The sequence below is a fragment of the Misgurnus anguillicaudatus genome, chromosome 9, assembly GCF_027580225.2.
Source record: "Misgurnus anguillicaudatus chromosome 9, ASM2758022v2, whole genome shotgun sequence".
NCBI classification, from domain to species: domain Eukaryota; kingdom Metazoa; phylum Chordata; class Actinopteri; order Cypriniformes; family Cobitidae; genus Misgurnus; species Misgurnus anguillicaudatus.
Window position 1 is genome coordinate 25451207 of NC_073345.2, and position 24309 is coordinate 25475515.

Sequence of the window (24309 nt, forward strand, 5' to 3'; positions counted from 1 at the left end):
GCCACAAGATCAAGGATTTTTGCCCACAACAACGTTTTTGGAAGGACTGATTACATTATGATTTTATTTAAAAAAAAAAAAAAAAAAACGTAAATCACATAAAATTACTAGCTGAGTTTTACAGGCATGATCACAGATGTGGTCACCTGTTATTATAAATTTCTTGCAGTAGATTAGTTAGTAGGGGTGGGCCGATCCAATATTCAGTATCGATATTAGTCAGATATTGGCGAAAATGGCTGGATCGAATATTGTAGAAGTCGGGGAGTACAATCCAATCTGATACCAACATGAACCTTAACTGTCATGGTAACTTGCCATAAAGCGCGACTTGCTGAGAAACAAAGTTGCACTTTAAATTGCCCAAAGTTGCACCTACATTTAATTGTGATTTTTTTGTGATGACTAATTAAAAATGTCTAGTCTGTTTGAAACATTAAAGCAGCATTATTGCACAATGTTTCATTGAGTCTTAAATTTGCAGTCATTTGTTGCACAGTAAAACGTTATGTAGCTCTGTTTAAGCTTTTTGTACGGCTAACAAATGTGTTATTTCCAGCTTAATTGATTAAAAGGGTGATAGAGATGGTATTGGATCGGTATCAACATCGGTATCAGACATGAAAAAGTTGTATTGGCCCAGCCCTATTAGTTAGCTCTTGCAGTAGTAGTTAGGCCTCTTACAAGAGTATACACTATAAAGTGTGTGTGGTTTTGTGTTTATGTCTCAAAAATCTGAGGTCACAAACTGAACAGCACCACCCTTCAGAATATGGTTTTGCTTTATTGCCTTCAGCTGTCTGCCACTTTATTTTATCACTTAGATTGCTTCATTCTTTTCTTTTGAATTACTTTACTCAAATATCATGGCTTTTATGTGCAGCTATAGCCTTTACATACCAATATAATATCTTAGTCCTCTCATACTTTTTATCAAATGATATTTGCTTTTATAGAAAGTTTAGACAAAGGAGGTGAAATGTGCAGGCTGAAGAATATCAGCTATAATTTCCATCAGAATGGCAAGCGTTTATCTCTCTGAGAGTCTGATTTAATTTAAATCCAGTGCAGTGAATTGTCAGATGTGAGACGAAGAAAGAAATGATTGAAGTGGTTGAAGAAATTCATTTATTTATTTTTAATTCACTGACCTTTCTAATGGTATACTACCACATTACCATCAGTAAAGTTCAGTAAAATCAAACTCAATTATACACAAGAACACAAACAGAATTCAAATGCGAGACAGATCTGTTGAAAATTCCTAAAATTATTACTTTTGTTAATTTCTATATTTCATGCAGAAATAATTGTGTTTAAGTCGGTGTGTCAGCGCAATGAGAACTTTTGTAGATAAGAGAAATTGCATCGCAAGGCCACTGAAACAAATAAAGTTGGTCATGGAAAGATAAACTGCTCTCTGGCTGTGTAATTCCTCCGTTCTACACATCTCTCCTTTGTTGTCTGACTGAACCTTTAAATAAATCTAACCAAGGTTTTTTTTAATTGTCCTACAAAGGTAGCACCAGCAAGTGATCTTTAAAGAAATTGAGTGATTCTCGCAAAATTAGACTTATGAGGTGTCATGAAACATTTTGATAAAAAAATAAATGCAAAGTAAGAGTATCAAAATAAGAAGCATACAGATCTCTTCATGTACTATTTTGCACATGATTTGAAATGACATCATACAAACCAATTTTGTAGTTTTTTCCACATTTAAGTGGAACATTTTCATTACCGCAACATGTCCATGACTGGATTTGGGTTGTTTGACATGGAAATATTTTTCATTAAAAAAATAAAAAATAAAAAGCTTCAGTGCATGTTATATTATAAACATTTACAGTAAAGAAACATGTGGTATTTAGTGATCATTGGTAAATGTAAATACAATAAGAAGGAATATAAATGTGTCCAAGACCAATTTTCTCATCCTCCGCAACAATTTTCACTCATTGTTTAAGCCCTCAAGGAACTAACTTTTTTTTTAAAAAGGGGACATAATTGACTGTGACACTCAAGATGGCTACCAGGTAAGCAGTTCTTATTTTTTTCTCTCCAGTTAAAAGTTACAATTTTGTTTGTCATAGTACCTAGACAACTTTTTAGTTCTCATTACTGAAACATGAGTTTGTAAATGCATATATTTAATGTAATATCATGTTGCGGTAATGATAATTTTTGATAATGATAATCTAAAAATGTAATTATATAGGAAATATTTTTTGAATCCTCTAAAAATAACAGTTATAGTAAGTTCAGACCTTTATCTTATATGTGCAAAAAAATTCAAGGCCTTTTTAAAAATTCTGATGCTGGACACCTTCTAAGTCTGGATTTCGTGAGAATCACCCAATTGTGTCCTATCACAGGGGTCAGATGTTTCACAGCATTGTTTATTAAAAAACACCACAGAGCCACTACATTTAGATTAAGAGAATCAAAGTACAACTATGAATATCAAGCCAGAATAGGGGAAGGTATTTAAGCATTAAAGAAACTTTAGAAAAAGCAAGCATTTATTTTACTTTACTTTCTAAACAGGCAGTGGAATGGACTACTTGCACAACTTCTTTCAATGGCACTCAGTCATTCCCGCTAACAGAGCTGAATGTATCCAAAAGCAGAGATCAGTGTTTGTGTTCGGTGGTTAGATGCAAAAGACTTCTGTATGTATAAATCCAGTCTTTGCCTTGACTTTTGTTTGCTGTGGGTAGCATTCAGGCTGTTGGTTGCATTTCTCGAAGGAGTACTTAATCTTGGCCAACACGTGCCAGAGATTAACTGTGGGGCACTTATGTTCCTCTGGTGTACCATCTGTTTACCTGGCAGCTACCTACAGGCATCACAGATTTGGGCAAATGACAAAGAATTTGAGAGAAGCAGCTCTTGACTTTGCAGAATAATCCTGAGCATATGGGCCAGCGAAAAGGATTCGGTGAAGAGTTTTAAATGCTAGGCACATTTCACCCTGAGTCTTGTCTGAGATATTTAATAGCCATGAGTCCTCTTTTATCTTTCTAATAAAAGCAAGAGAGAAAGCACAAGGGACGTTAGAAAGAAAATGAACTTGGAGACTTTGCATTGGACAGCCTCAATTAGGTCAATAATGATTGGGGGATAAAAGTGATGCTAATGTGATCCTTGTTAGAGTTATATAATCTGAAATGAAGTCTTTTGAGAAGACCAGCTTGAGGAATACCAGCACATGTTATGTTTTACATCTTTACTTGGTCCATTGGGTTTTCTAGCTATAGTAAGTTTTGCTTGTGAATAACACAGCTGGTCCACCCAACAGTGACCATCAACTAGTTTGGACCAACATGGCAATTTAGATGAGTTTAAGCTGATCTTTCTAGCAAGAAGTGAAAGAAGAATACACTTTACTGTACGTGGTAGCTTTCTCCCCTGGATGTGAACTAACATTTTCTGTTTTATCATGGCAGGCATCATTGCAGTTATATTCATGGGTGAATCAGATCTGACAGATTCGCTGATCTACCCCGAAACGCAACTGCAAAGGTTATGAAAACTGCTAGCCCGAATAAAATTTCCATTTTAGATTTTTATAGGGCAGTTAACTTTATTACCCCAGCAGCATCATGTCTGTTAAAAATAGATGAAGTGTGGAGTCATTAACATGAACCAGCCGGATCCGAACCTCTTTGAATGTACCAGCACAGCTCATTTTCTGCAGAAAACAGTTGGCACAATCTCCTAATTAATTTTCACTGAACAGTAGGGTTTTCGGTCTGCACTGGACTCATTACGATATCTTGTGGAGTTCTGGAGTTCCAAAAGCCATTGTTAGTCGGTTCCCAATGGGGCTGGGAATTTGTGGAGTGTCAATGTAAGTATTGGGAATTGTCCAGACATTGAGAACCCCTAAAGCTGAATCAGACTGAATGTCATATTGGGTTCCTTACAAAATAAACCATCAGAATTCACATGGGATTCACAAAAAAATATTTCAGATGTGATATTGTGCCTTTGCAAATGTTAAATTTATGTGGCTTTTCTGTAAGAGTCGCCTATATGAGGAGTTCAGATGCAAAACCCCTAATTTAAAAAATTGCATGTGATATGTTTTCTTGTAAATGAGCATTTTTATATCAAGCTTTTATGTTTAGGTTCAGTAATTTTAGTGTAATGGCAATAAAAGTTTATTAGTCAGTAATTGAAACCCCTTTATTTCAAAAAGCAATTTAGTCATTATTGGGTATTTATATAGAGATGTTCAGAGTTTGTCACACCACAAATAAATGTGTTACTAACCACCCAGCCATATTTAAATGATAAAAAACCGCCAAGTAAATAAAGTTATGAAAATCTGGGTAAAATAAGCAGCATTCTCAGCACTCAAGTGGTTGGTGCACATCCGCTGTCAGTGCAAAAATGGATGCCCGCGATTGTGTTAGGGGCGGGGCCATGCTCGGTGGATCCAGTGCGTCATTGAGCCACCATTTTAGCCCTGCCCAAATAATCCAAAACACAGAAATGTGGAAAAACTGTTTAACAGTATTCACAATTCAGTAAGTAGTTCACTGTCTTTGTAATGTGTTTTAGCAATACATTTCTAACATTTATTATTGGTTTAGAAACAATTATCTGAAATTACTTTACATGTACTTGAACAAATTTGACTGTTAAGTACCATTGACCTGTATACCAAGGAGCATTAAGGGCAAGCTAAAATAATAAAATAAAACCATCTCTAGATTAAAGTCATTATAATGCGAGATTAGATCAAATAAAAGTCAAAATAAAATAAATATTACGCAAATAAAGTCGTAATATTTAAAGAATAAAGTCAATATATATAACAAGAATAAAGTACAATTTTGAGAATAAAGTCATAATACTTTGATAATATTGTCATATTTGTACATGTGTTTGGAGCAGATCTGCAAAGCAGATTCCAAATTGCATGCCTTACATCAATAACACAGGCAAATGAGGGATATCAGAATAAACATTTTCAGAATAAAGTTGTTTAATGCATTAGGACAATGATATTAATACACTAAATTCACTATACATTAATAATATATTAAAAACCATGTCAAGCAGAAAAGCCCAGAATGTGCTCGTTTTCATTTGAGGAAACGATCATGACCTTTAGCATTTGTGTTCTTATTCTAGAAATCTTCTTGCTTGATCACTCCAATCACATGAATGTAAAAATATGACATTATTATTAAAATATTATGACTTTATTCCTAAAAAATTATCACTTTATTTTTGTTATATTACGACTTTATTCTTGAAATATTACGACATTATTCCTGTAATTGTAGTTATTTTACTTATTTTTATTTTCGAAAAAATACTAAATCTCAGATTATAATGACTTTAATCTCAAAATGGTTTTATTTTTTATTTTAGATCAGCCCTAATCCACATTGGTACCTGTAAGTGTAAACATCCGGTTTATATCATTATCTCATTTTTGACTAAGGGCGGAATTTAGCGGCTTTTGTATTGTAATTAACTCTTTCCCCCACCATTGACGAGATATCTCGTCAATCAAGAGAAAACGCTTCCCCGCCAATGACGAGTATTTCCGTCTTTCCGCAATACCGCTATTATGCACTGGGTGGCGCCCTTCCGCAACTTTTTAAACCCGGAAGTATTGCCCTATGGCAAGCTGCTGCATGTCCGTGTCTGTTTTAAAGATTGCTCTGAATGGGATCTCTATGAAAAGTCCGCCACAAAAATGGAATTATCTCTGCTTTTTGCTCAAAATGTGGTGTTTTTGCAGAAACCTATTCTCGAAACCTATATTCAAAAGCTGATTACAAAAGAACTACTGAAGGTAGGGTGAAACGTTTTTTTTTTTTTTTTTGAAAGCAGAGGGTCTGTTCTTTCATTTGGTATATTGTATGTTTAAATATTTGAAGAAGAACATTTTCTGAAAGGCATCCAACTTTTGTGAAAATCATCAAAAACGCTGGCGCTGGCTGGCAACTTTTTTAAAAAACGCTGGCGGTGAAAGAGTTAATACCTGCATTATTTGCAGTATTGTGTAAAATTATGGTTTTATGATTTTCTTATCTTATATATTTAAAAAAATGCAGAGCCAAGCACAATGAAGTGTGTCTTCGTGTTCATCTTTTTCAACCCATTTTCTCTTAACTGTTATCTGTCAAATAGTTAAATTATTTTTGTATTGCAATTCAATCAATTTCTCTTTCATTTATTCCAGAGGAAATTCCAGTTCAGCATTCTGTAAGATGTGGCCAATTTAATTCAATTTTTACTTTTTGTATGAAGCCATGAGAATTTAAAGGACTTTTTAATGGAAATGAGTGCTATAGTCATCCAGTGTTTTATTGATGGACTACACTACACTCAATGCTGGGTTATTCTCGCCCCAGTGTTGGGTCAAAAGGAGATGAACCCAGCAAGTTGGGTTGTAATGTAACCTATGCTGGGTTATTTTAACCAAAAATGCTGGGTTGTTTTATAACCCATTGTTGGCTCAAATATAAATTTTTCTGGTTTAATTTAACCCAATGGCTGGGCTCGACCCTTTTTTACCCAACGCTGGGTTAAAAATAACATAGAGTGTATGATGAGTAGAGCACATTTACTGCATATTTCCCTCAAGATGCACTATTATTAGATTACAACTTTTTATTTTGAAATTTGTCTAACTCTCAGAGCAACACACCTTATAGAATAGTTTCTGTGTTTCTCTAAATTATATATGCTGTGCAGACAACAGAGAATGTGTACCTGGAGCTTTAAAAGATTGTTCATCCCATTCTTTGTTGATGTTTGAACCCTTTCAAACATCTGAGGATTTTAATAATGTCAGTATTGACTCATCAGTATGATGCAAGCAGACTGAAAAAGCTGGTTGCAATCGGAGTATGGTATGAAAGACATATTTTTACCTCATCCCCTTCAGTCTTTTTCTCATCCGTTCATTGATTTGAGACTTTCCTCTCTTTGGGTGGCATGCTTTTTGCAGAAAATTGATATCTTTTCAAAGAAGATATCAAAAATAATTTGCATCTAATTTCAGCTCTGTGTGGTAATGGTTTATAGGCAAACGAGAAGTGCGTTTAACAGGCTTTTCCCACTGCGCTGTTCTTTGTTAGAGGTTCGCTCTTTTGATTATAAAGAGACATTTATTTCTGATGAGAAATTTTCATCTGAAATGAATGAATTTATTATTGCTCCCTAAGGGACATGTGTACATAATCAAGAGTCAAACATTTCCTTTCGGTAAAGCTTTATACTGTACACAAGTTTGTAGTTAATGTGTAGAAAGGATGAACTGTAGGCTAACAATGTTTTTCATGTTTTGATTTTGCTCTTGCATTCAGGGGGACTTTGCCAAAAGTAATTTATGTATACATTATTTAGACATACAGTACAGTATATTACATGAGCAAGATGTGATGCAGTCAGTGCCGCTGGTGAGAACAGTCGTGCCATGACATTGCGATTAAATGTGATATTGATATTTATGTTTTAATGCATTTTGTGTATTTATAAGAGCTCAGATGCAAAACCTCCGATACTCTTTCCTGAATACAGAAGAGACTAAGATGGTAGCGTTAACGGAAGCTAGTTATTTTCATTCATAAAGTTTTAAATATGGATATTTCTACAACAACACTGCGCAGATTACCCTCAGAAGACCTTTGTTTATCATCCTGGAGCCATTTGGATTTATTTTGTGAAGGATGGATGTGAGCTCCTCATATGTTTTGAAGTTAAGTTATTTTTATGTGATGTTTGTGAATCTAAAAAAATTAATATGGGACACAGGCAAAGTGAATTTATATTAAATGTATGTTTAATTTATGTGCTCAAGCATTGAATGTGAAATTACTTGAAAGCTCCCTTTCATACTTTGAGAATAGATTTGCATCTAAAATGCTTTATTTATTAAATTAACTTTATTGTGGGGATCGCCCAATGATGCACCAAAAAGATTTGATATCAGCACTCTGCATGTCATTTAAATCAACAGCCTGTGTGGTCCGGTGAGACCCTTCATCTCAACTGGCTCGGTAGGCTCATTTGAATTTGAATGCCTTATCAGAGGCAATGTTCCTTCATACGGAGCTTAATGCAGATTATAGCAGACAATTACTGAAAATCAAATGGCTCATGATCTAATTAAATAGAAACATGGAAACATCATGACTTTTAATGACAGTTTTTTCCCAAATACTTAAATAGCTTTTGCTCTGTGTTTTTTAAAAGCCCCCGAAATTAAAGGAACATTCCACTTTTTTGAAAATATGCTCATTTTCCAGCTCCCCTGGTTTTAAACATCTTACTGTTTTGCAATCCATTCAGCTGATCTCCGGGTCTGGCGCTAGCACTTTTAGCATAGCTTAGCACAATCCATTGAATCTGATTAGACCATTAGCATCGCGCTAAAAAATAACCAAAGAGTTTGGATATTTTTTCTATATAAAACTTGACTCTTCTGTAGTTACAACGTGTACAAAGACAGACGGAGAATTAAAAGTTGTGATTTTCAAGGCAGATATGGCTAGGACTATATGCTCATTCTGGCATAACAATCAAGGACTTTGCTGATGTAACATGGCTGCAGCAGGCGTAGTGATATTAAGCACTGCCCGAAAATAGTCCCCTGCTATTGAGCGTAACCAAGGGGACTATTTCCGGCTGCTGCGTGATATCACTACGCCTGCTGCAGCCAAGTTGCAGCAGCAAAGTCCTTGATTATTACACCAGTTTGAGAGTATAGTCCTAGCCATATCTGCCTAGAAAATAGCAACTTCAATTTTCTGTCGGTCTTAGTACACGATGTAACTACAGAAGAGTCAAGTTTTAAATAGGTTTGGTTATTTTTTAGCGCGATGCTAATGGTCTAATCGGATTCAATGGATTGTGCTAAGCTATGCTAAAAGTGGTAGCGCCAGACCCGGAGATCAGTTGAATGGATTCCAAAAAAAGTGGAGTGTCCCTTTAACAGTTGCTGCAGTATATTGTAAAGTTTGTCATGTTAGCTAATGCATTAACAAATACAACCGTATTGTAAAGTGTTACCCTTTAATATACCTAATATTTAGTATTAGTGTACAGATAATTGATGTATTTATTATATCAATTTTTTAGTAAAATTTACTTTCACAGACTATATATTTATGAAAATACATTCAGATCACATTACATAGTGATGTCTGTGAAAATTTCAACCAATTCCAGCTTTAAGTTTCTCAGCATGTTAGTCTCATAACTACAGTAGTTGTATTATTGTCATTATGCCCGCAGCCTGTCATCAATCATAAATTGCATTTGAATTACAAACAGTGTGTACGGTTGCATTGCTGTTCGCTTCATCAGCTCTTAGATATTCAGCCACAATGCATGTCCTGTTTATTTTTGAGTATATGACACACGTTATTACTTTTTTATGAAACATGTTGCTAGACACTATTTACTGTGAGCTAATATCACAGCTGTCTCTCTAAAATGAGCTTCTGTCTACTGTAAAGAAAAAGCTGTCAGTTCAAGATAACATAGTGTAATATCATTATAGCACAAATTTTGTAACCCAGTTAAAAGTTTTGTTGCCCATTTAAAAGTTTAGAAGACATAATATGAGACCCGTATGTAGTTATCAAGTTTATCTAAAATGTTTCTTGAAAAATACTTTAGATTGTTGACATAGGAAAAATGAATGTGGATAAAATGGCTCATAATTTAGTCCTGAGAAGAAATACAGTATTTGAGTTTATACTGTAATCTCTTTCTGTTGATGACAGACTTTGGTATCTTGGCAAATGCACAAATTAATAGACATACAAGATTACATGATCTTGCGAAGTCAGAAGTAAGCAAAAGTGATTTGATCTCAATGTGTTCTCATTGCTTTCTTGGAAAAGCAACCAAAATGATAAAGATACATCTTTTGTAAATTTCTTTCCTGTAAGGACAAATATCTGGCAACATACAAATAAAAGCTGCATTGTTTTGTGCATATGCATGCTTCATTAACCTTATTCACACAGCAAGCTGATCCCAGAAAAGTCCCATAAAATTGCCAATTTGCTTTCTTTTTGAACACAAACACGTCCCGTAATTGTTGCTCCTGTAAGGGGACCTTGCTGTAACATTTACGGAACGTGATCTGTGTGAACAAGAGGCAGAAACTATGCCGTAAGGGGCGTGTCATAGTAATTGCGTCATTGCAACAAGCAGTTATCGTTTAGCTCAGTGGTTCTCAAACTGGGGTTTTATAAAATAAATTAATCAATCATAAATTCTGTGAACTTAAATCTCAGAAAAATAATGCTACTAAGCAACAGCACTACACTGAATAATTTAATATGTTTTGTTTAATTAAAACGTTAAGTTTTACAATGTTTTATGTCATACATTTTCTTTGGGGGTCCACGAAAGGATGCACCATATTTAATGGGGGATGCACACTGAAAAAGTTTGAGAACGGAGGGGTTACTTGACTGTAACCTTGTTCCCTGAAAAAGCGGAACGAGATGCTGCGCTGCTAAGCGCTATGGGGAAACGTCTTTATCGTTGACCAGCTGAATATAGTGTGCAAACACGTCAATGAAATTGACCCGGAGGTATATAGCCTCGGTTGATGACGACATCACAGCGTACCCCATGCGAGGCTATAAAATAGATGAGCAACAGCTGTGTCATCAGATCTTTTGTTTGAAGACCAGTCCTGGGACATCTACTGTACGGCAAGACAGCGCAGCATCTCGTTCCGCTTTTTCAGGGAACAAGGTTACAGTCAAGTAACCCCTCCGTTCCCTATCAAAAGCTTTGCTCGATGCTGCGCTGCTAAGCGCTATGGGGAACGACAATACCCACGCTGCCGTGCTTGGAGATGTCTGGACCCCTTACGGATGTGTAAGTGTGTGCACAAGGACCGCAAAGAAATCTCAGACATAAACAACCAAGCTAAAAATAGTGGATGTGTGCGGAAAGGATGCTCCTGCCGCCTCACAAACATCTATAAGAAGGCACCCCTTCCTAATAAATAGCAGTGGGGAATACCCCTTTATGGAAAAATGGTTTAGACAGCAGCTTGAGATGTTGACTCGAGGACATGAGACCCTGGGGTGACATGAGCATCCAAGCTATAAAATCTTATGAATGTATGCGGAGAGGACCAGGCCGCCGCATCACAAACGCTCTGTAAGGAGGCACCCCTTACTAAAAGTAGCAGTGGGAGATACCCCTCTTATGGACAAATGGCATAGACATCAGCTTGAGATGTTGACTCGAGGACAGAAGATCCTGGAGTGACATGAGCATCCAAGCTATAAAATCTTATGAATGTATGCGGAGAGGACCAGCCTGCCGCATCACAAACGCTCTGCAAGGAGGCCCCTTTTACTAAAGCAGTAGAAGAGGCTACTCCCCTGGTGGAGTGAGCTCTCAGACCTGCTGGCGAGACTTGACAGCGCGCCTCAAAGGCAAGAGCAATGGCATCCCTAACCCAATGTGATATGGACTGCCTGGTGGCTGCAGCACCTCTGTTGCGGCCCCCAAAACAGACAAACAACTGCTCTGACTTACGCCACTGGCTAGTGCGGTGGACATAAGTCTGAAGAGCACGGACTGGACACAATCTGTGGTATAACTCCTGCTCCGGCGTGGTGAACGGCGGAGGGCAGAAAGTCTCAAGAATGACCGGATGTGCAGTCGAAAAGGGAACCTTACGCAGGTAATCAAGATAAGGATGTAAAATCAACTTCACCATTCCTGGGGCAAAATCTAGACAGGATGGCGAGATCGCCAGAGCCTGCATATCCCCAATTCTTTTTAAAGAAGTTAACGCCATTAGAACAACCATCTTTAGTGTCAGAAGTCTATCAGACGCTGACTCTAGAGGTTCAAAAGGAGGTCTGAACCAGACCCTCAAGGACTATAGCTAGGTCCAACGAAGGAATCTTAGTTCTTGCTGTAGGCCTCAATCGTTGGATGCCTCCCGAGCGGCGCCCCGTCCACCAAAGCGTGGCAAGCCGAAAAATGCGGCCACATAAAACCTGAGAGTGGATGGGCATAAGCTGCTGACAGCTTTTCCTGCAGAAAACTCAGAACTGTAGCAAACTGGCAGTTAACAGGATCTGCATTATGTGTCATGCACCATGCTTCAAAGACACCCTATTTAAAGGCATAATTCTTTCTAGTGGAAGGAACCCTAGCACTCAAAATAGTGTCAGTAACATCAGGCGACAAACCTGTGTCCCTCAGTTGGTACCCTTAGGAGCCAAACATGGAGATTCCACAGGTCGGGCCTGAGATGCATTATCATGAGACAGAACGCCCCTCCTCTCCAGACTTGCCCATGGCGAGCCGTTGAGGAGAGATATTATCCCTATAAAAACCATACTCTGTTCAGCCAACGCGGTGCTATCAGAAAGAGGCAAGAGCCTTGCTGGCGAACTCTGGCTAGAACCTGCGGGAGCAGCGCCACTGGAGGAAACGCATAAAGGCGTTTGTCCGGCCATGTGTGCGCCATTGCGTCCAGACCCAGGGGGGCTGGGGAACTCAGAGAGAAGTAAAGGAGACATTGCGCTATCTGAAAAGAGGCCAAGAGGTCCACTTTCTCTCTGTAAAATCAGGTCCATATCTGAGACACTATGTCTGGGTGGGGTTTCCAATCCCCAGTCGATAATGTCTGCCTGGACAGTAAATCTGCTCCTACATATAGGTTTTCTGGGATGTACACTGTTCTGAGTGACAGGAACTTGTCCTGAGCCCAGAGAAAAATCTGCCTCGCTATCTTGTTCAGATTGGCCTAGCCTGACTCTGCTCAGGGTATGCTGAATGGCCTCGATTCGTGCAGGAGACAAATGTGCCCGCATCGTAACCGAATCCCAGACTATCCCTAAATAAGTCATTCTCTGGGTATGAAAAAGAACGCTTTTCTTGGCGTTGAGTCTCAACCCTAGAAAAAGTAGATGTGCTAACACAATGTTTTTGTGTTGGAGCGCCACCTATCGCGATTTTGCTAGTATTAGCCAATCATCCATGTAATTTAAAATGCGGATGCCCCGGAGTCTCAATGGAGCCAGTGCTGCATCCATGCATTTTGTGTATGTGCGGGGTGATAAGGCTAGGCCGAATGGAAGAACTCGAAACTGGTATGCTTCGCCTGCAAAAGCGAACCTCAGGAACTTCCTGTGTTGTGGCAATATTTCTATGTGAAAATATGCGTCCTTTAAGTCGATTGTGACAAACCAATCGTAATGTTGAATTTGTGCCACAACCGTCTTGACCGTTAGCATCTTGAACTTGAGAGCTCTCACTGCTTTGTTTAAAGCTCGAAGATCTAAGATTGGACGCAACCCCCCATCCTTTTTGGGAACCAGGAAGTATCTGCTGTAATAACCTGACTCTCTCTCTGGGAGGGGAACGTGTTCTATGGCCCCTTTCATCAACAGAGATTGAATCTCTTGCAACAGTATTTGTGTTCGCTCCGGTCTCACGGAAGTGAATATCACGCCGTTGAAGCGCGGAGGACGACGAATAAACTGGATTCTGTATCCTAAGTGTACTGTGCTTATTACCCAAGCAGAAACGGCTGGCAGTAGTTTCCACGCTGCCAGACTCTCTGATAATGGTATTAATTTTATTATTTCCTCTTAGGGGAATGCTAAAAAACCCTGCACGGGGGGCCTTTAACATTGAAGACAGAGGGCCTTTAACATTATGCTGGAAACCGCCCCCCCCCCCCCCCCGCAAGCCCAGAGGCGGCGGAGGTGGAGAGGCTTCGTAAAGGCAACGGGACGGAGCGATCTGATGTAACATGATATGCCCCGCCCCCCGGCGAGCCCTACTGTAAAGAGTGGAATATTCCCTCATGCTTTTAACTTCAGTGAATTTCGTGACAACGGAGTCAACCGTGTCACCAAATAAACCCAATGGGGAAACAGGGGCATTTAAAAGAAAAGTTTTATCCTTCTCATTTATGCCTGACAGATTTAGCCATAAATGCCTCTCTGTGTTAACCAGAGCAGACATAGTACGGCCGATAGCGCGAGCCGTTTATTTAATGACACGAAGAGACAGATCTGTAGTCATACGCAACTCGTCAAATGTCTCTTTGTCTATCGTCTCGCCTGCACTCAAATCCTTTAACAGATCAGTCTGGTATGCCTGTAATATTGCCATAGTATGCAGCGCAGCACCAGCCTGACCTGCGGCTTGATAAGCTTTGCCCACGAGAGCTGAAGTTATTTTACACGGTTTCGTGGGCAGGGTAGGCTTCTTTAATGAGGATACCGAGCCAGGCGAGAGATAACTCGCGTACGTCTCTTCCACCTGTGGCATTTCGGTATATCCGCGCGTCTTCGTACCCACGATAGTCGTAAATTGACGCCGTGGGCATGAAGCACGCAATGAGTATGATCTTTCCCATGATTTATTTAATTCACCATGGAGATCCTCAAAGAAAGAGAGAGGCTCATGTTTCGTCCTCTCCCTTTGTCACTATAGAAACCTATCCGCTAGTTTGCTTTGTTTGGGGTTCTCTGGCTCGCGAGGCCAATCAATTTGCAACCTGGCACGTGTTACCACCTCGAGAAGCTCCTCGACCAACTTTCATCGCGCGAGAAACGCTCGGAGGCTGTTTTATGAAACTCCGCAGAACCGAGAGAGATATCATCAACGTCATTATTATAATTACCCCCACATAACCCGAAGAAACACCGGAGTGCGCTTCGGAATCACGTGAAGAAATATAACTTAATTTAAGGTTGCGGTCAGAAATAATCACGGCGAGCACGAATCATTTATATTGTGAATGATTCACAATGCTCGCACTCATCAGACTGTACAAAGCCATGACCGCATGCTCCTCCCCCAAACACACAAAACAGTTAAGTTTGTGTGTCGTCCTTCGCCATAAAGCGAAAACAAACACGACTTAGACTGCCCAGTAAACAATTACGGTCTTTCAACGTTGAAATATGGTTGAAAATAAGTCGGTCCGCCTTGGACTGGTTTACGAAGTGATTTCAACTAAGTAGTTTTGGCTGGACTGTTTGACTACGTATTTTCAACTGACCATGTTTTCAACTCATAATCTACCAGTAAACAATTACGGTCTTTCAACGTTGAAATATGGTTGAAAATAAGTCGGTCTGCCTTGGACTGGTTTACGACGTGATTTCAACTAAGTAGTTTTGGCTGGACTGTTTGACTACGTGTTTTCAACTGACCATGTTTTCAACTCATAATCTACCAGCAAACAATTACGGTCTTTCAACGTTGAAATATGGTTGAAAATAAGTCGGTCCGCCTTGGACTGGTTTACGACGTGATTTCAACTAAGTAGTTTTGGCTGGACTGTTTGACTACGTGTTTTCAACTGACCACGTTTTCAACTCATAATCTAAGACAGCTAGATAATCTGTTATACATGCTGAAACAACGGAGAATACAATTTACCAAACCATGTTTATTATTATTGTAGATCATTCTTGTTAATGATTGCGCTTGCGTACTCTATGGACACTGAGAGACACCGTACTAGTGGAAGTGCGCATGAGTCCTGTTGGCACTGTTTTATATTCCCCTGCCGGGTTGAAATGTTTAGTTTCGGTTTGTTGCCTGTGGCTGTGTAAGCTGTAAATTGAATATACACTACAGTTGTTTATGTAATAAATACGGCTGGTTTGGATTTATCATGGACTCTTCACTCATTTCTACAATTATCTTAAGTAAATGTAAAGAGTTTTACATATTACGTCAAAGTTATTAAAAAATTGAAACTGCGATTGAGGTGCAATGAGGATTCATGATATAATTACCCCACCCCACCAGGTGGCGGTAATGCACCATTAAAGGTAGTTGCCAACCGCCATAAAACTTAAAGAAGAAGAAGCGAAGAGGCAGGTGAATGTGACGCGAATCTTCCACCCATCATCACAGAGAGAAGCCCAACCAACCGCCAGATTACAGAAAGCTCTGGACTGCTCATAGCAAGGATTTTCAAAGCTGTCCTGGAGGACCACTAGTACTGCACATTTTGCATGTTTCCCTTTTGTGACACACCTCATTCAGTTACCTTACACACCCAGTTCAAGTCTTGCAGTCTTTACTAATGAGCTGAAAATTTAAACCAGGTGTGTCTAATGAGGGAGACATGCAAATTGTGCAGTACTAGTAGTCCTCCAGGACAGCTTCGAAAATCCCTGCTATGAGAAGCGAAGAGGCAGGTGAATGTGACGCGAATCTTCCACCCATCATCACAGAGAGAAGCCCAACCAACCGCCAGATTACAGAAAGCTCTGGACTGCTCATAGCAGGGATTTTCAAAGCTGTCCTGGAGGACCGCTGGTGCTGCGCATTTTGCATGTTTCCCTTTTGTGACACACCTCATTCAGTTACCTTACACACCCAGTTCAAGTCTTGCAGTCTTTACTAATGAGCTGAAAATTTAAACCAGGTGTGTCTAATGAGGGAGACATGCAAATTGTGCAGTACTAGTAGTCCTCCAGGACAGCTTCGAAAACCTCTGGCTCATTGCATTGGACTGACCTATGTTTACTGCGCTCTGAAATCTGTGTTGGTATATGTTTATTGCACTCTGTGTTGGTTACTGGACCGACCTGTTTATTGCAGACTGTGAAATCTGTTGGTTACTTGACTGTTTGCACTATTTAAAATGTGCTGTTTTATTAAAGTTCTTATAACCCTTTAAAGCTTTGTTTCATTTTATAAAATGTTATTTGGTATGTTAATGTGGTCCTGTTTTCAACATTGAAAAGATGGATGAATATGGACCAAAATTAGACGTTGAAGATCGACCTGATTTGAACGTTGAAAAGATGGACGAATATGACGTCTTTTCAATTTTCATTTTCAACCTTCAATAGACCAAAATTAGACGTTGAAGATCGACCTGTTTTCAACGTTGAAAAGTTGGACAAATTTGACGTCTTTTCAATTTTCATTTTCAACCTTCACTGGACCATAATTAGACGTTGAAGATCGACCTGTTTTTAACGTTGAAAAGTTGGACAAATTTGACGTCTTTTCAATTTTCATTTTCAACCTTCACTGGACCATAATTAGACGTTGAAGATCGACCTGTTTTTAACGTTGAAAAGTTGGACAAATTTGACGTCTTTTCAATTTTCATTTTCAACCTTCACTGGACCATAATTAGACGTTGAAGATTGACCTGTTTTCAACGTTGAAAAGTTGGACAAATTTGACGTCTTTTCAATTTTCATTTTCAACCTTCAGTGGACCAAAATTAGACGTTGAAGGTTTACGTCTACTCAACGTCCAATAGACGACTTTTTGCTAGCTGGGTGCTCGTGACTCTTCTTACTCATATTTTCCTTTAACTTAAACTCCTTTAAAATCGGAAAGAGAGAAAGTCTGCACTCTATCTTGTTGGAATCTAACTCCTAACAAAGATCTCAAGTGAAGTTCAAAAGGTAAGAGAGAGATTTGCATTTCAGTGTAGCACACACTCATTCAGTAGTTGGTCTGAAAATAAAAAGACCTGATGACACAGCTGTTGCTCATCTATTTTATAGCCTCGCATGGGGTACGCTGTGATGTCGTCATCAACCGAGGCTATATACCTCCGGGTCAATTTCATTGACGTGTTTGCACACTATATTCAGCTGGTCAACGATAAAGACGTTTCCCCATAGCGCTTAGCAGCGCAGCATCGAGTAAAGCTTTTGATAGGGAACAATTGGTTTAGCTCTTTGACACTGAAACCCAATTCACACAGACCTTTGGTCCCAGAAAATACCCGTAAAATTGCCAGACAAGATTCTGTTTGAACGCAAACACGTCCTGTAAATCTTCTGGGATTGTTGCCGGAAAGAGGACCTAGTAAAATACACGGAAAACCCTCTGTGTGAATAAGAAGACAAAACAATGCCGTAATGGGCGTGTCGTAGTGAGGATGCGCAGGTCATCACAACAAAAGTTATAATTCAGCTCTATAAAATGAGAGATTTACATGCATATCAACATTCACAACGAGAAATGTTGTAAACTAGTTTGAAGCATCAGGAAATGATAAATAAATGCATAAAGAATGATGATCTTGCCATAGTGAGGACACGGGTGTCATGGCAACATGAAGTTGGTTCAACTCTTTAAAATGAGGGATTTACATGCAGATTAACATTCACTAAGAAGAAATGTCAGCAAACTGGACTGAAGCAGATATCAGGTTCGCTCGTCACTTACCGCGCTGAAGCAGAGATCATTCAGCAGCATAAAAGAATATCGCATCTCCTGCTCATTTGAGCTTTATAATAAACAAAAATGCCTGCGCGTCATCCCAACAAGATATATCGTTCAGCTCCTCAAACCGGGGCTTTTAAATGCATATTAACAATCTCGATGAGAAATGTCTGAAAACTGAATTACAACAGAGATCAGGGAGCTCATCAAATATCCACTCTGAAGCTGAGATCATTCACCAACATAGAATGGTGCGTCACAAGCTCCTTAATAGTCTTATCATAAACAAAAATGAACGCGAGTGGTTTCTGGAGAGAGAAATAATAAATAATATGCAAACTTAAGACGCTGCGTAGAAGATAGTGCAGAACTTTCAACAGGTCACGTGTCTTTCCGGACCTTACAGATGCTGGTAGATCATGGCAGTGTGAATGAACAAAAAAATCAAACGATCACGGAAAAATCCAGGATGCACTTTCCATGTATTTTCCGGAATGAAAAGGGTTGGAGGTTTTAAATGCAGATTAACATTCATGAAGAGAAATGAAAACTAGAATGAAGCAGAGATCAGGGAGCTTGTCACTCCTGTATATGATCATTCACCAGTATAATAGAATAACATATCACACGCTCCTTTATGATTTTATCATACAATGAACCAAAATCAAACGATCCCTGGACAAATCCCGGACCATTTTCAGTGTATTTTCCAAAATCTGTGTATGAAAAGGACTACTGAGTCTTGAACATCTTAGTACAGTGGTTCTCAAACTGGGGGCCCCAGATGTTGACATTTTATGAAAAATAATTATTTATCATAAATTCTGTGCAATCCAACTTAAGAAGAGAATACCAACCAACAGAACTTTGTATAATAGTAACTTTGAGATTTGTTTTCTGTCATGATTTGGAGAACCAGCATGTAGCTTAGTGTCTGTAAACTGTTTCTACAAACTAATACTGAGTGATATTGATTTTATAAACCACAGTGTCATGGGAAAGTGCTGTAGGTGTGTTTCTGAAAGTAATTTTATTTCGGGTTGCTGATCTTATGTACTGTAATGCAAAATTGTAATGCAGTCTTTAATGCCTGAGGTTTAACCAGCAATTTAATAAAAATAAGGTGTTGAGTTCAGCGATTTGATTTGTTGTACGCTTCAGCATTTAAACTTCCTTCTGAATTATAAAGCTGTCATTGAATATCATTAACTTGAAAAATTAGGTTGACCTATAGTGGGAATTGCCTATTAATGTAAAACCAGGATGTTTTTGATATTATGCTTAAATCATAAGAGAACTTTTGTCCACTGAGACTGCCTGTTTAAAAACCAGCGCATTAAAATGTGTTTTAAAGGTTTTTAAGTTTGTAAAGGTGCAGTTCAAGGAGTGACTTGAATTTGGTTTTGAGATTTGGGCTTTTCTGAAATCAGTTCGATACCAAAGTTGACCCAAAACGTAGCTTTTCTTGTGGGAAAGTTAAGTCTATGTTAAACCCTATCGAGCTGAGGGTTTGATTTTGATACGATTAAAGACTTGAGATGCATGTTGTCTGGCAGACAGATAGAAGTGATTATAGTATATTACAATATTAAATAACGTACATTTTTTTTGTTGTGTAATTATACTGACTGACCTATTCCATTGCACAGAGCAAGCTAGAAACAAATACAACAGCTCCGACTTTTATTCCCTTTCTAAGCCTCCATGCATTGCAAAAAACAAATTATGCTGAAGTGCTGCCAATTTTAAACTTTGTAAATTTTACAACATACATAAGTGATACTCAGCTCTGGAGATAACAATATTTATTATATGTTTTCTGAAATAAGTAGTTATTTTTATCAGTTTTACTGATTTACTTTATTTTTTATTTTTTTAAATGGGTCTAAATTACAAATGCCTTCCATTACATGTAATAAAAAACCCATCTTAAAAAAGATTATGCAGCTCACATTGAGAGGGAAAATCAAATAGTTTGTTTGTTCCCTTTGATTTGGGTAAATCAACCACGCAATTTTCCGGAGGAGAGAGAAAATCAAATTGAAATAGACTAGTGAGCCCCTTTTCCTTGTTTTCCTCATTCATTTTGTTCATTCCGATGGATCTTTGTAATTAATGGAATGCATTACAGGCTGCCCCAGTGACTTATTCACCCAATTTTAGTCCACCTCAGGGATGAATCGGTCTGTCTGATGAGGTGAAAATTAAGAGGGTGATGTTGAGGAGGGGTGCACGTCTCGTACCAAACATTATCAAAAGTCTGAGTGTGCATGATTTATCTATATACTCACTCACTATATGGTAAATTATTACAACAGCCCACCATAACCAAAATGTTTTACAGGCAGAAACTGTAGCTCATTTTGGGAATGGAAACCTTTGTTGAGGTTGCCACGTTAGATTTATCTCTTGAGAAAAATATACTCTTACTGTATGTAAATGTAATATTTTTGTAAATTGTAATTCCTCAAATTCTTTTTGCAGTTTCTTATTTTTCTGTCCAAAAATGTTTTATCATAATTACACTACTTGTACTATGTATTATGCACTCACCCTAATGATACAATATGTGACATCTTTCATTATACTTTCTAAATAGCTGGTTTGAATTAACCCTGCTAAAGTAAGTCCTTACAAATAAATCACCCTGGGTCTGCAAATACTTTTTTATGGTGATAAACAGCATTTTTTTTTAAAGATAAAGGATCACCTTGTTCCATTAGTCTATTGTGGTATGCCTTGGTCTGAAGATCGGTAATTGTTCTTTTCCATTTTACACAGATGTAAGGTCACATCGAAATTCATCAGTCTTTAAACTAAAAGGGATACATTCCTATAAAACCTACATGAATTATTCATTCTCCACACATTTTCAAAGTAAAAGTTTCACCTCCCTGACACTTAATAAAAGCCTTAGGATTACATTTTAAATAAGGCAGTTCTCCATATCTGAATATTACTCCCCAGTTACAATTTGCTTTAAAATGTATTGAAGCAAGCTATATTTATAGTGACATAGGTGGAAAGGTGTGTGCATTAATGCAACAGAGAACTTATAATGAGGCCAGCATGGAGTCATTTCTATTTTTCATGCAATATCATTCTGTTTAGTGATTTTATGGACCTCACTAGAAAACGTATTTATGTTTCTTGCTGGCAATTTGGATGAATGTGTGCCATCTGAATTTCACAAAAGCTTTAAAAGCTAAAAAGGTTTACCCCTAAACAAACCGCGTCACTACACTCTCAGAAAAAAAAAGGTACAAAAGTTGTATCTATCTGTCACTGGGATGGTAACTTTTAAAAAGATACTAATATGTACCATTTAGGTACAGATGTGTACCTTTATGATACCAATATGTACCTTTTAACTTTTGAAAAGGTACCCCCCCCCCCCCAGTGACAACTTTTGTACCCTTATGTACCCTTTTCTCTTAGAAACGGTGCTAAATAGCACTAAAAGTGGTTCTAGGCTCGTAATCATAGAGGAACCATTTTAAGTGCTGTATAGCACCTATGAAGCACTTACTGTATGAAGAACCATACGGGGGTCATATAGCACCACTGTCGCACCACAAATGGTTCTACAAAGCACAATATCGTTCTACACAGGTGCTAAACAGGTCCTTCATTAGTGCTATATGGCACTTAAAATGGTTCCTCTATGATTACGAGCCAAGAACAACTTTTTAGCACCGTTTGTTTTTGATAACAGCAGATCAGCGTAAAATGTTTAAAAACTGTTAAAAAATTGAAATCATATTCAATTTAGCAACAAAATCACCAGTTTGGCCCTGACTCAAAGCAAGCAGAACCTTTTTTGTGATTTTGAACATTTATTGTGCCATCTTATGTTGCGTTTGGCAATGTTGTACTAGATTGTTGCATAATTCATAATCTTAAATGCTGTTTATTCAGTATGAGGTTTAATTAAAACCATTTTTTGAGCAATTAAACGGCTTAACTCTTAAAATACCTGTTTTACGATTTATATTTTCCGTGTACTTATACAGTAGTGTTATCTCAGGCCGATAACATTTGTCAAATTATTCCTGAAATATGTCGATGGAATGAACTGCAGGCTGCGACACCTCATGCACAGAAATGTCCTGATTTCTCTGCACTTGAAGTACCCATTTAGATAAAACACAAAGACTGCTCGGAAAAAAAGAAAGGATGCTCTTTAGTGACATACAGAGTGGCCTGCTGAGGGACCTGACTTTGAATGCATTTCTTTCTTCAAGAGATGTAAATTGAGACAAAAAAAGCTGGCAAGATAAGGCTACACACAAGGTTAGACTTGACATCATGCTACGTTGTGCAGACAGGTTTAAGAAAGGAGAAGGACAAATTGTGCATCGCAGCATGAGATGGCAATAATGTTCGAATTGTTCACTAGGTAAATGTTTAAAAGCTACAACATGTAAAGCATCTCTCTTATTCTTAGATTCTTGCAGTTGGCATGGATGTTGTTTAAAGAGGAGGACAAAGGCATCTTCAAGTTAAAAAAAGAAAATTGTCTATTTTATTATTTTGTAATATATAGGTCACCTAATATGAAAAATTCACTTGTTATGTGTTGGTTGAACATAATGGTGTGTTGCCTGTGTGTGTATACTGTACAAGCACCCTGTAATGATAAACATCTGCCCAAACTGTTAGACTACAAAATACCCAGTAAAATACCATAATTTTCTTTTACAGTTCATTACTGTAATATGCATTGCATTATGGGTATAACATTTAATTTACAGTGATTTACTGTATGTTTTGAATTTGCGGTAGACTGCTGTAAAACAACAGCTTTTTGCCACTGTAGTTGAATAAAATAGTGTTATAAAAGCATATAAAATGGAAAAATAAATATATCTATGAAATGAAATACATTTTATTTGTTATGCTTTTAGCAGTGAAGCAAATTTCAAAATGTGAATTGTTTTTCAGCAGTGTAAATAATTTATTGAGAATTGTAGATAGAAACAAGAAAGGGATTATGGATAAATGCTTGACTGTCAGATTTGAATTTGACCTCAAGACCTCAAAACACTAGTGATGCCAAAATTTCGCTCCTCGGAGTGTTGGGAGAGTGACAGAAGAGGCTACTTGGGGAGTGTAGCGACTAACTTTCATCAAGTAAATCTGTAGCACTGTGGTAGTGTTATGGGCCTACGACATGGGGGTCCTGGGTTTGATTCCCTTTTAAGGCAATATATTTTTTTAAACTAGGTTACAGTAAGGGTATTATACTGTAAAATGGAACTGCGGTAAAGACATCATACTGTAAAAAACATGTACAGTTATGGTACTGTAATGGGGCAGTTACAGTAACTGAGTTATCGCATATATACAATAAAAAGTCTAACTGTGCACTGCTTTGTTTCAATTCCTGTATAACCTTAAAGCTGGTTTCACACCAGACACGTTTGAGGCGTCAAATTCGCGTATACCGCACGTATTAGACGCGTGAACATTTTGTGTGTACCTGCTTTATTTGTGTGTGAAAGCCAGGCGTGAAATTCTAGTCATCGAGACATTCACACGTAAATTTATGTCGTGGGAGGGGCTTCTACGACTTCGCTTGCTTCATGTAATCACGTCAATACTAGAGCAAGCTCCTGATTGGTTAACGCGGTGCGTTTTTCCACCAAAGATCAGATTATTCAACTTGTGCGTTTCCCGCAGCAATGCTCAATTCGCATGAACTAGACCCAGGAATAAGGCGGAATCGCGTCTACCGCACTGCGCTAAATGCCGCATTCACGCCGTGAGACCTCCAGACGCGCATCAAAGCAACTTAACGTTGAAATCACTCGCTGCTTGACTCCTCTACCGCAGCTGGTGTGAACGCAGCATAACAGTCTTGTGGGACAAGCTGTTGGCATTTTCCGAGCAAACTGACATCACTTTGCACAGGCCCCACCCACAACCATTCAAAGACCACAGTTAGGTCATAATTTCTATTTTAAATCTCCTTTACATAATTGATTCACTTTTTGTTTTAAGCCCGGGATCCCAGATGAGAGATTAACATTGTGAAACAATTGTGGTGATATCTGCCATCGTGGCTCTTAATCGGTGGTCCTATGTCGTACAGTGAGAGAAGTTCAAAGACGT